Source organism: Anopheles aquasalis, chromosome 2, assembly GCF_943734665.1.
Source record: "Anopheles aquasalis chromosome 2, idAnoAquaMG_Q_19, whole genome shotgun sequence".
NCBI lineage: Eukaryota > Metazoa > Arthropoda > Insecta > Diptera > Culicidae > Anopheles > Anopheles aquasalis.
In genome coordinates this window covers 24,000,001-24,012,500 of record NC_064877.1, presented here as the reverse complement: position 1 = coordinate 24,012,500, position 12,500 = coordinate 24,000,001, and the positions used below count along the sequence as shown (strand labels likewise).

At 46.7% G+C, this 12,500-nt stretch overlaps 2 protein-coding genes across 3 annotated transcripts in view; one reads left to right on the top strand and one right to left on the bottom strand.

The window, feature by feature from the left end:
• LOC126568946 (heat shock protein 70 A1-like) overlaps window positions 1-12,500 on the top strand; it is a 148,470-nt gene that overhangs the window by 75,717 nt on the left and 60,253 nt on the right. The gene's annotated exons all lie outside the window — the stretch shown is intronic.
• LOC126568949 (EH domain-containing protein 1) overlaps window positions 9,943-12,500 on the bottom strand; it is a 31,469-nt gene continuing 28,911 nt past the window's right edge. For both annotated transcript variants that reach the window (XM_050225667.1, XM_050225668.1), the window contains one exon: window positions 9,943-12,500. This exon is cut by the window's right edge and continues 818 nt beyond it. The gene's annotated coding sequence lies outside the window, so the exon portion shown is untranslated.

The window sequence follows — 12,500 nt, the reverse complement described above, 5'->3', positions numbered from 1 at the left end:
TCACCGAGTAGCGAGCAACTGAGGTGGAACCGGGTGGATCCCATTGAAACCGTTTCATGAGCCACAAAACTCGCCGTTCGTGGCGTTATTATTAATTTAAATATGAACGAACGCATCGAACGATCGCAAGGTCCGGACCTCGCAGGTGGCCGTTGGTGATGGTACAGGGTGGTTGGGGGGGGGGGGGGGCGTTTGGGGGTGTAAGTTGGCAAACATACCCTCGACACCGTACCCCACAACAAGGACCCACAGTGGAAGTGCTCGAGAGAAAAGTGTTCCTTTTGCGCGTCGCTATTGATCCACCACCGACGAGTAGCTTGCGCCGAGAGGGGCGTTTCGTTGCTTGGGCGAACAATTCAATTTCGTCGAAGCTCTCGATGTCAGCGCGCCCTGAGGGGAGAACGGTGGCCTAGAATGCGCCATGCCTTCGATACCTCGGATGAAGTTGCGACGCGCTGAGGATCGATCGCAGTGAAATGGTTGCGATTAAACGGAAGATTTGCCGGAAGAAATGGAAACTATCTTTCCGTCGGCAAACGGCAGGCATCGTCGTCGTCGTCGTCGTTGACGTTGATGGTCACAAATTTATTCCATTTCCTGCTAAGACAATCGACACTTGAGGCAAGAGGAGCATGGCAGCGTGGCATCGCGTTTACCGCGGATTGCTAGCGAGATCGCGCATAAACTAGGGAAATAGATTGCATTTTCGGTTCGGACCGGAACGGTTCTCTTGGCGGAATGCTGAGGGATTTAGAAACCACGAGTCGTGTCTATAAGGGAATGGGAACACTTCGAGAAACTGAAGGATTAACTTCAACGAACCCTAAGGCGACAGAGTTGTGGTTGATGATAAGAAGGGAAGCTACAGTGTCACGGGGTAGTTTAGCAGGGAGACAGAGAGTGCCAAGAAATGGACGATAACGATATCAATCGGTGCCTAATTAATTGCGCAACTTGGATTGAAATAGGGAGAGAAATTGATAAAATGAAATTAAAATTTCTGGAATTAAAGATGCTTCACTCTGCAGCACGCGATGTAACTCCATTGCTGTTGCTGAGGAAAAGCAAAAAGCATCTGTTTTCATGTGCAAAAAGCATATCTCCCCGTTTTGCTTCGATGGAAGCCTCTGGTATTAGCTCAAAATATTAAAGACTTCTACTTCTTGTCTATTAAGGAGTCAGACTAACGAATGATAGTTAATAACTTCTAAAAACATTGATGCTAAAAGTTGATCATAAGAATTGGGAAAACTTTCTGACATTCTGTACATTGAACTCTTGGTGTTTAAGCACAAAAATGGTATCAAATTTCAATTGTAAGGCAGTCTACTCATGATACGATGAAAATAAATCAATCATTTTAAACCCATTATCCATGTTTGAGGTATACTGGATTATAGCCCAAAGAAACACGGAGAGCTTATTGTTGAAGCAATGAACGGATAGTTTTGCAATGAAAGAAATTCAAAGTGATGTGATTCAAAGTCTGGAGAAGTGTAATCTTTGAAAATAAAATAAAACCCTTGCCTTATTAAACTTCATAAGCAATAAAATATTAGATTTAGAAACTACAAATAAAGTGATGGAAAGGAAAGCACTTACCAATCTGCCGGTACATCCATGGGGTAGCATGATCCTGTTTTTGCCTTTAGAAAACTTTCGGAATCAATGTCGATACTCGCGCTCCACCTCAATGAATTCTCATGAGATGCCCAGCCTACCCCAGGCGTACACTACTACGAAGGCTATTCGATTGTTTCTCGTAACTTTCTCTTCAAAAATTCGTCACTTTGCTTCATAGGCATCTCAACATTGTCGAGGCTTATCGCAGGATAACCGATTGGTTACTGACACTCGAGCATAAATCACCTGCGTTATGTCGAAACGGAAATGTAAACCGAAAGCATTAGCAAAATTGAATGACAAAATTTCTGTTTTAAATTGACCCATTGCACAAGGGCATCATCAAGTTTCACCTCTCTATAAATGCCTCTCCAGGCGAGCATGATAGATGACATTAGGCAGCCACGTCCATCCATTAATCCACGCCCGGCAATGCTTCTCACTCACGCTAAGGCGATCTAATTATGCAGCTTACCCGAGCAAGCATTAACCGCGCGCTGCCTCTGTCTCATGCCATCATCTCACCCAGCGAACGGATATGAAGAGGAGAAAAATTAAATAAAATCCATCGTCTCGGCAAGGACAAGAGACGCGGCGAATTGCTACACCGGAAAAGCACACCATCCTCTCCACACCAAGTGCGGGAGGTTCGGAGATCATGGAAACTTTAAAACATGGCATAAATCGTGGCCAGATTAATTGATACAATTATTACGCCCAGCTGATTAGTACCGCGAGGTGGAGGTGGAACTAATGTTCCGCTTCCGGTACGTTAATATGTCTTGCTCCAGCGAGCCGAGAGTTCGAGATACTCCGGTACCGCCGTTCATTGTTTGCCTTAATATTGATTTATACATTAAAATATGGGCGATTAAAACATCAAACCAGGAAACTGAACATAAATCCACCAACCACCAAGTAAACCATGTGGGAGTTAGCCTGGCTTCCAAGGCGTTGAGCTATTGTCAGGATTTAGGGTCTTCCGGTTTGCTTTATCAGAAAATGATTTGGCTGTTTGTTTTTTTTTTGTTATTGTTGTTTTGTTCATTTCCTAACCAGCCCTGAAGCCTTATGCATTCCGCTGATCCGTGAGCGGGCTTCAGAATCTAATCATCCTGCAACCTGCGCAAAAAAAAAGTGTTTCCAACATCTTATCGCTCACTCGCCAAACAGCAGACTCCCTGCAGTGCTCCAGCACCACCGGTGAATACCTGTGGCGGCGTAAATCAACCCCCGGTGACTGATGATGAACAAAGGGAGGAAAATAAAAGAAAAAAAAGCGAAAAGAAAAGTTAAAATATTAATCATGGTTGCCATGGGTCGCCGACAGATAGGATCGTTCTCGCTCGGTGCGGACCTTAGAAAATATTAAAACCTTCTGTTCATTATTCTCTCGCACCGAGTGCGCGTGCACTGGCGCCGGGACACCCTGGTGGATGGTGTCGCCCGGAAACGAAGATGAAAAAAAATGCCAGAGAAAAATGTCATTTCGGGTTCGATTCGTTTGTTGGGTCGGACTGACGGTGGGCATGACGGGTGCCCAAAACGTCCTCCCAACCGGTCCAAGTCCTGCACACACACACACACTTACCGCCAACACTGGCCAGCTGGACGTATAAAAATTAAATATTTAGCCACAAAATGGCGTCGTTTAGCGCCATTCTTTTGTGCGTTCACCGGTCGCTACGTTTGCCATTGGCTCGCTGTTCCCGGGCCCCGTTACCACGTCCGTTGCGAGGGCAACCATCTCATGGCCTACACTGTTGCTGCTGCGTAGCGGAGAATGCTGCAGCGTCTGGCAGCGGATGACTTCGCCTTCGGCTCCAAAAGTGTCGCTTAGCTTCGGCGAATGCGAATGATTGTTTCGATTTGGCGGTTACCATTCGCTGTGCTACGTGTTCTGGCCAGTTTGATGAAGTTGACCGACCTTCATCCGGTTTTATGCCATTCGATAGCCCTTCGCTGACAAGGCCACAATGCCGTACGCAAAAGCCATGCTAAGCGGATCGGTGAAAGAGTCAGAAGAAGAGAACAACAAAGACAGAGAAAGGGAGGGTGGCCTTCAAAGATACCAAGTGGCCACCACGGCACCATTTTATCGCTCATCTTATTGTCCCGAAACTGGGCGAATCTTCGAACTGGCCGCCCGGATCCCGGCGGCATCCCTACGAAGCGATGCGGTGCGCCCGGAACCATAAAAGTAATCTGGTGCGAACCGAAACCCGGGCCCCTGGCCAAGCAGAATGCCAATATACGATTGGCCGATTGCGTTTGCCGGGCGTATGGGCTTTGATGGGCCAGATTGATGAAAGAAGGTCACGAGATCAGCCCAAAAGATTCTCCCTTTTTTTGCCGGGGGTCCATCCACTTTCGGTTCCGTTCCCATTCCATTCCGACGCTTTTAAAATGATTCCATTTGATTGAGATACGATAATCGTGACACCGATTGGCACCGAGCGGCCATTGCTTGGACCGGCAGGCACCGGAAAAGGATTTTAAAGGGACACCGAGACCGGGACGAGGCGGGCAGAATGAGACTTTATGTGCGTTCTTTTTCGGGTTTTTGGGACCCATCGGAATGGGATGCTTCCCCACCTATTGTAACCGTCCCTCCCACTTTCCCGGATTCCAATTTTAATGGCACGATTCTGGCTCCAGCATAAGAGAAGCGAGAAGAAGCAAGGAAGTGCGCAGAGCAGCAGGACTTGGCCCCTTCGCCACGTGCATTGATTGACTTTGAACAACAAGAACTAAAACACCAGCAAGTCTCACGATAACTGGTAGAGAACAACGCCGAACGCCCATGCCAGGCAGCAACTTCGACGCCATTAAGAGACAGATGTTATGCTCTTGCCCGGATGGCCCGCAGGACCGGTGCCGCGAATGAAAAGGCGCGGCCAGTGTTTTTTGTGGCATTTTCCCTTATTTTTTTCATCTCTGTTTTGTTCTCTCTCTCTCTCACCCTCTCACCCTCTCACCCTTTGCGGATTCGATAGGGCCAGGGCCAGGACCACTCTCGTAACGGGTAACAGATCCCCTGGGTGTTGGATCAAATTTTTGCTTCGCCGCATCGAATGCGCATCGAGCGCCGCAGCAGCAGCATCGGCCTGACCTCGGGGTCTCTTAAGACATTTCGTGGTAATTCAATCAGCACACTGCTGCCACAACCGTGCGGGGCTGCGATTTTACACCCTTCCCCCTTTTCCCCTTCGCTCGAACTGTTACACGCGGTGGTGGCGATGGGCAAATGCAAAGCAAACGACCAAAAACCAAACCAACCACCATCACGATGAGAAGTGTGGGCAGGCCAGACCGGGCCATCCCTGCCCGGTACTCATGCAATCGATCCAACCGATCGAAGCTGTCCGATAGTGGCTGAGGCGGAGCCTTTTTTTCGGGGTCGCGAGCGGACTAGGATTGGAACTGATGTGTGGCTGTCTGGAAAACAAGTTCGACCAAGCCAAAGAAGAATAAGGGCCCGGGGTGTGGGGGGGGGGGGGGGGGGAATTGGGACGATCATCACATTTCACGACTTTCGTATAAAACGCACATCGACATCGTCGATGGAGTGGGCCCGTCGGGATACGGCACTGCAAGTGAGGGAGTGTCAGCGCCGTCCGCCCTAGTTTGACAAAGTTTTTCCCGGGGTGGCCACGGAAGGGACGAAAGTTTCAATATTTTAGAAGCTGTTAGGTCAGCTGAAAGTTACTTTTCTTTTCGTCTCCCTTGCGCCGTTGCTTTTTTCCTATTTTTTTTTGTTTTCGGTCGGCGCTAAGGGACATCCGTCAAGCGTCCGATATTAGGAAGTTAGATGAACATCTTCATACACTCATCGCCGGAGCTTGGGGGAGCAGGATTGGACCAGCGACTCAGTAACGGTGAGGAGTAGCAGGAGGGCAGTAAATTCGGCAGCCATTTCGGAACATTGTTATTTAATCAAATAATATCTGGTATCTGGCTTTTGCGCAAATTTGCTCAGTGACATCCGATGGGCACAGAAGATCAGTTTAGGGTGTATCAACGAAAACAATGGTATTGGCTTTCCCAAAATCCATCCTAATGCTATCTGATATTTCTTTTGTTGCAACGTTAGATTTCATTGTCGTTATTATGAAAATAGGAGTAACCGGACATATGAAGTTTTTAAGTTTTATTTGGAATTTATAAAAATCATGTTTATACCTCCAACGATCCAGCATCAAGCTCCCATACACTCCACAAAAAGAGCCACAAAAGATAAATATATTTTTTCAATAAAAAAACTCTGTTACTGTAACATAGCTCCTGGCACGAATGGCGTTATGATATGAACCCAAGCGAGTAATCTGTTCAATTGGCTAATGCTGATTTAATTTGAAGACAGCTTTAGATTTAACACTTACTGATTAGCAACACTCGATGATAAGCTGCCAATGATGCCCGTGCCCCATCGCTTCTTAATCCTTACCCAAGAAGCGAGCCCTATCATCGTCAACCCGACATTCAAAGTCCACGGTGTGTGCGATTGAAAATCAAAAATGACACCCACCCGTCGTCGCCGTTAATCCGGTGCTTCGCAGTAAACCGTTTAAGCATCTTTTTAAAGCAGAACAGCGACGCTTCGGGACCAAGAATCTGCTGTTAACGTTGGCACCACCAAGTCCAGCAAGTCATCCCCGTTAAGAAAGAATGCAGAGAGAAAAACAGGCAGACAGCGGTTGGCTACCATTCCTGGCAATCTTCCCGCAAAAGGAGCTTTCCCAGGCCAGGTTCAACTGCCGCCAGACACTTAATTCCAAAGAATAATTACACGATTGTAACAGACATGAATTTATTTCTCATTATTTCTGTTACCATGCGCGCCTCACCGTGACAAGCGTGCCAGCCGGGGGTCCGATGCCGGGAAGAATATAAAATCATTTAAAATGTAATTGATTTACAACAAAACAAAATACAACAACGGAAGCCAGAATTTGTAGCTTCGGTGCTCCAAAACTTCATCCAAAGAACGCGTAAAAAATGGCACCAAATATTGCGACATAATTCAAAAACTCTCGCCGCACCAACCAGCCCCACGACTGCGTGCTAGGGCCGGCTTTATGCGCATGAATCTTAAGGAAAAGATTTGCAGCGCCGCCGCACGTTTAATAACTATGAAATGTTGTTTATTGGACCGCCGCTTACCCTTGCGACCCCAATTCCGGCATCCGTGATCCTCTCCGGCTGATGAGAATGTCCGGGGTTGGCTCGAGTCGGGTTTACAACGAGAACAGCCTCAGCAGAAGCAGCAGTTCCGGCGTGAAGGTTGCCCACTGCTCCGTCTTCACAATGACTCTGGCAAATCCCTTGCGTACTCAGTCCCTCGACATCCCCGGACCGGTGGTTTTCTGTGGCGTTACACGAGAGTTACGGTAAGTACTGCGTAATGAGGTACCGAAATGTACTTCTTCACCCACACCTCACCCCTCACGCGCACACACAAAGGAAATAACCTCTAATGTTTACTTGCGCCCCGGTGCCCTCGGTACCGCCCTGGTACCCTGCTACACCCTTCCTCAGACTCATGGCTCATGCCAAATGGATCCGACGCAAGTAATAAACTTTTTACTTAAAGCATTATCATTTCTACTCCTCCGGCTCGATGCTTTGTTCTTTCATTACACCGCCGCTGCGCTGCAGACATGTTCGACTAACCGAACCCCGGGCTGCCAGGATGCCCGACGTGGGAGAGTGGGTGGGCCCACTGACACGGATATCCCAGGGGCGATTGGACACGCAGTTTAAAGCGAAAAGCCCTTGGTCGCTTAAAGCCCGTGTTCGTGTTCTTTGTTCTGCTGGCCCCTCGTTAGTCCCTCTCTTTGGTTTCCAGCGAAAAAGCTCAACAAATGCAGCATTAAACCGGATTTGCCACTCATTTTACATCGACACGGGTGCCTTGCGTCTCGATATACCCGCTGGACAACGCTCAATGTCAATTACCGTCACCGGGTGCTCGCTAGGGACGAGCCACGAGAACAATCGACTAACGGTGCTCTGGGAAGGGCGGGTGGGTCGGTGCCGAGGGATCGTGTTTCTCCCGTTGAACTGCGGTCCAGTAACCGACGGCAACCGATATTCGTCCCCACTTTCCTTCCCTGGTGCCTTGGTAGCATTTCATCAACTCATCAACCGCACCGCGTGGGACATGCTCTACTTCCAATCGAGCTCCACCCACCCTCCCGGAGGATTCGCCATTAATGCTCCGTTCCGTTCATCTGATGAGATCTCAAGCATCTCAGCACTCGGCTGCTGGCGGTCTCGCCGTACAATTTGCACCGAGGATTAGTACGCGACCCAGAGGCTCGTTTACGAGTGATTAATAAACTGTCCTTAATTTTGTGGTGACACCCAGGTTCGCTTAGAAGAGAATTATTCGATTAAAACGGAGGGAAAATATTGTACCACATTCTTCTCAAGGAATTGGTCCTGTCAAGCCACGGAAAAAGATTCGCCCCCAAAAAGCGTCCGGATTGCTTAGCACGAACTGGTGAGCTTATTTCATAATTAATCCAATTGCCACTCCTAGAACTCTGGCAACAGTTTCAGGAAATGTGCTGTGCCGTGGGCGTGTACGGTAAGCTGCTCAAGGACCGAACGAAGCACAGGAGGGACTAGGGAACTGTTACTGTAAATGCACTACCTTAGGAGCAACGAACAATGTCCAAGACATTCGATGTCGTTTCTGCTTATAGATTATTTTTAATTATCCTTGGAAGTAATTCAAAATCTTCAAATAATTGGAAACATTAGCTCACCAGGATGCTACTTACTGTTTCTAATAGGAATCACCTCATCGTTTCGTTTTCAACAGAACACTTCACAATCTTCAATTTTCTTAGATTTACACAGTATTCTTCTCAGAACTCCGAATGACCGATTTACAGACTTTACGTCTACGTTTGAGTCGCACAACAAATTTAATTTAAACTTATAAGAACTGATTAAATTAAAGAAATTAAATGATACACTTTACACTACAGTTTTCAACTTCGGAATGATTGACATTTTGCTCTATGATTACTAGATTTCAGCAGAAAAAAACCTACGGACTGGCAACCAAACCATCCACCTACTTCGATGCAATGGAAAATCCTATTTATTTCATTCAAAATATTTACCAACACATTATCACGTTTGCACCTCTTATCGTCCTGCACGATGTAACTAATATAAACGAGAACTGTAATGAGTAATGAATTTTACATGGATACAACTCTTGCTTGCTGCTAGAATCACGCCCGCATCTAACGTGCAGCGGTTACTTTAAACCGACCGGTAACGATAGAACATGCGCACGTACAGAAACCCCGCCAGACTATCCGATAATGTATCTTCATTATCCAGCTGAGCCGAAAAACTTTATACAGCAATCATCATCTGAGCTGCCCAGTTTGCTGGAAAACATAGTAAACTTGTACGCCGTTCGCCATGCTTACCCGGGTTGGTTGCTCGCGGTATCGTGTGTAGACTGTAAGGGCGATTCGAAACTTTTAAGATGATTAATTTTCGTTGGGTTAATTTTAATTTTCCCTATCCGGCAGGGACCCCGAGAAGGCCGGCCGGTATGATAGCAGACACTGCCGTTGCTTCGGCTTCTCAAGATTAGCCGGCTGGCTGGTGCGTAATCCAAGCCGGTTAGAAGGTTTACCGATCCGACTTTGTGTCAAGTGAAACTTTCGGTAAACGGAATCCAGGCAAAGAGAACAAACAACGGAAATAAAACGGAAGTTGTGCTTTGCAATGCGCTGAGTTAGCTTTACTTCCTGTTCCTATCCGTTCCCAATTACTGCTTGGAACTACTTAATATGATTAGTTCCTGCGTACTTTATTACCGTTCCAACGTGTTGTTTTCTGCTCACGAGCAAAGCATCCACCGTGGTCCGGTATGTTGGTCGATGTTCTTTGCTCGGTACGCATGTGGCAAGAAGGCGAAACTTGATGTGAGTCAGTCTCAAGACCTAACTCTTGGTTGTAAATATCACAGCCTCTAAGAGGCTTTAATATCGCCCGAATCATCGTCACTACAAACGAGGCCGCAGGCGCAACGTGGTGCTTTGATTTTCGCAACAACATTATTACGGTAATACAACATAAAAACAAAATATCAAACACAAACGCGGCCACAACCCGATCGAATATGTCATCCGGCGTTAAAGCGCTACGTTACTCACCCGTAAGATGCTGCTTCTTTCTTCTTCGACAGCATCCCGCTTTTCCAATGTTTCATCCGTTCGCACGCCTCGGTACGTTTCTTTCCATGGGCGACTGCAAGAAATACACATAAAAATATATGCGAGACTATTGTCGTTTCGTTATGATCCATTTCTTTTTACAACATTTGCTTATCGTCCCTTGCGAACACGCCACACACGGCTGGCCACGCATCGATTTACTTGATTTTTGCCGAACTTCGCTTCGCTCCGTCGGGATTCGTTTGGAGGTTTTCCGAGATACCTCTTTGCCGGCCTGAGATCGCCCTAAATGTGTTTCCTTTTCCCCCTGGTTCGCCTTTCCTCTCTCGCTATCTATCCGATTTCGATAACCACGTTCCATTTGATTCGAGAGCGCGTTGGCGATCGGTCGACAGTATGCAAACAAAAATCTATATGCTGCATCCTGTATCAGGCACCCCGTTCGTTTCTGCTCAACTCATCTCGTTGGTCACATTCGCTTCGCAGTTTCCCATTCTGTTTCTCTCAGTTTTTTTCTAAACCTTTTATACAAATACCATAAAAAATGCTAGCCATGCCGGTGTAAATATATGTATTTATATAACTATATATCTTTATATGTATACGATTTTTATGCGTTACGCTTTCACTATGCATCTGCCGAAAGCGATCAAACCAGGGGAGATACGCACTGTTCGTACCGCACTGAAGAGAGAGCTCTTCGCGCTAGGAGCTTCCCGGGACGATAAATGCTCTTAAATAAGCTTCAACATTTGCGATGAATTGCAATAAGAAAAGAAAAAAAACATACACATATATATATATATATATCAATAGAGCTAAATGCTACCTATCATTTCATAACCGCAGTGATTGTGTGTAACGAGGTGTGTATTGCATCGATCGCAAACTCATGCTACCGACGGGATTTGAAATCATTTGGCAGGACGAAGAAAACGGCAAAAGCTATTGGCAAGCATAGCGTATGAAACGGATCGAACCGTTGGGAACGTTTGAATAGTGAGGAGTTGTTGATTGCGGCGTTCGTGGCAATCCGCTGCCCACATTTCAGCAACGAAAGCAGTGTCGAAGGCTTTACAAATTCCACCTCCAAAAACCGTTTCCACCAACGCGGTAGCAAATATAGATAAGGATTGCACGGTGCACCAGCAGCTGGCTGCAGCCATTCAGCCGTCGAATTATCATTCCATTTGATGGCCTTTCTCAACCAACGGCTTCCTTCCTTTACGCTTTCCTTCCGGCCCCGCGCGAACTAACTGGCCTGACAAGTGAGTGGCCGTCGCCGATGGTCTCATAAATTATTCACTTATCGGGGACTGTGTCTGTGTGCATTTCGGCTCGCTAGAGGGAGGGTCGTGACGTACTGCTGACCAACTAACTCCAACTGACCAACCGACTGGCCGTCCAATGTGCATGGAGCGTCGCTACGGATGAACCTCATTTGAGAAACGGGGACAACCTCAGAACCGGCGAGGCGAAACTTGCCGCTGTGTGTCTCTCGTTAGCACTGCTCCACCTAATATTATTCCTTTTCGACCTCCATTGTAGCAAGTGATGTGCAGGGGCGGCAGCCATCGCGGCCGCGAGTGCTTCACCTTCAATGGTGCACAACAGAAGTGCCAGAAGAGGAAGTCAACCAAAATGGCAAATGGCAGAAAGTGAAAAACTATTTGCAAAACACAACTTCTCAACATTGTTGCAGCGAGTGGAGGTTTGTCGTCACGATGAACGAGGCAGATTGACAAGCAACAGGGTAAGTGGATTCTTATTGAAAACTCAACTAACAACCTAACGTCCACTCACCTGACGTGGTGAAGGGAAAGCGGCATCACAAGCAGAATTTTTCGAATTTTTAATAACCAAACAAAGTTCAGATGCTCCCAAGGAAGCGGACAATCCGAGCGAGCAAAAAGGCAGATAGCCAAAAGGAAGCAAAGATGCTGGTAACAAAAGTTCACTTCAAAAAGGTCCACTCAACATTGCCAGCTACCTCAGGGGAATCTTTTGCTTTCGTTTCTGCGCGCTCTACTTTAGTTTGTTCGTGTTTGAGACACAGATTTTGCGCTAACTCCTCCTGATGCTGCTGTTCGATGTTGGCCTGGTGTCTGGTTCGACAAAATCTTGTTTCGTTGTTTCTTTTGATACATAATTTCATCGTCACCAGAAGCGTAAGTTGGCCTTTCTGCTACCACCACGACTAAAGCTAAATAAATTTTATTTCAAACAACAAATTGCATCTATCAGAGCACCGGGCCACCATCCAAAACAATACCAGCAGACAGTTGAAATATAATAAATACTTGAGGGAACGAAACGTGGAAGCTGGTTTTGTAAACCACGCTCCTAGAAGCTCAACGATGATGACGAGCGAAAGTGTTTCTCATTTTCTTGTTCCCGCAGCAGCCAACAGCTGAGGCAGCAGCACCATCAGAATGATTCGCATTTTTACCAAAAAGGTCTCTGGTGTATGTGTTTTGGTTTCGTAATGTTTCCTTCTGTTGCCTTTCGTTTTTCACTACGAGATATAACATTCACTTCCGATAGCGATGATAGCGTATTACCGCTATCTCACCGTTTCACGCTGAATGCGTGAATTCGCTCTAACTAAATATAAATAATAAGTTACCACCTAAGAAAGAACAAGACAAATGAGGCGCAAATGGGTTC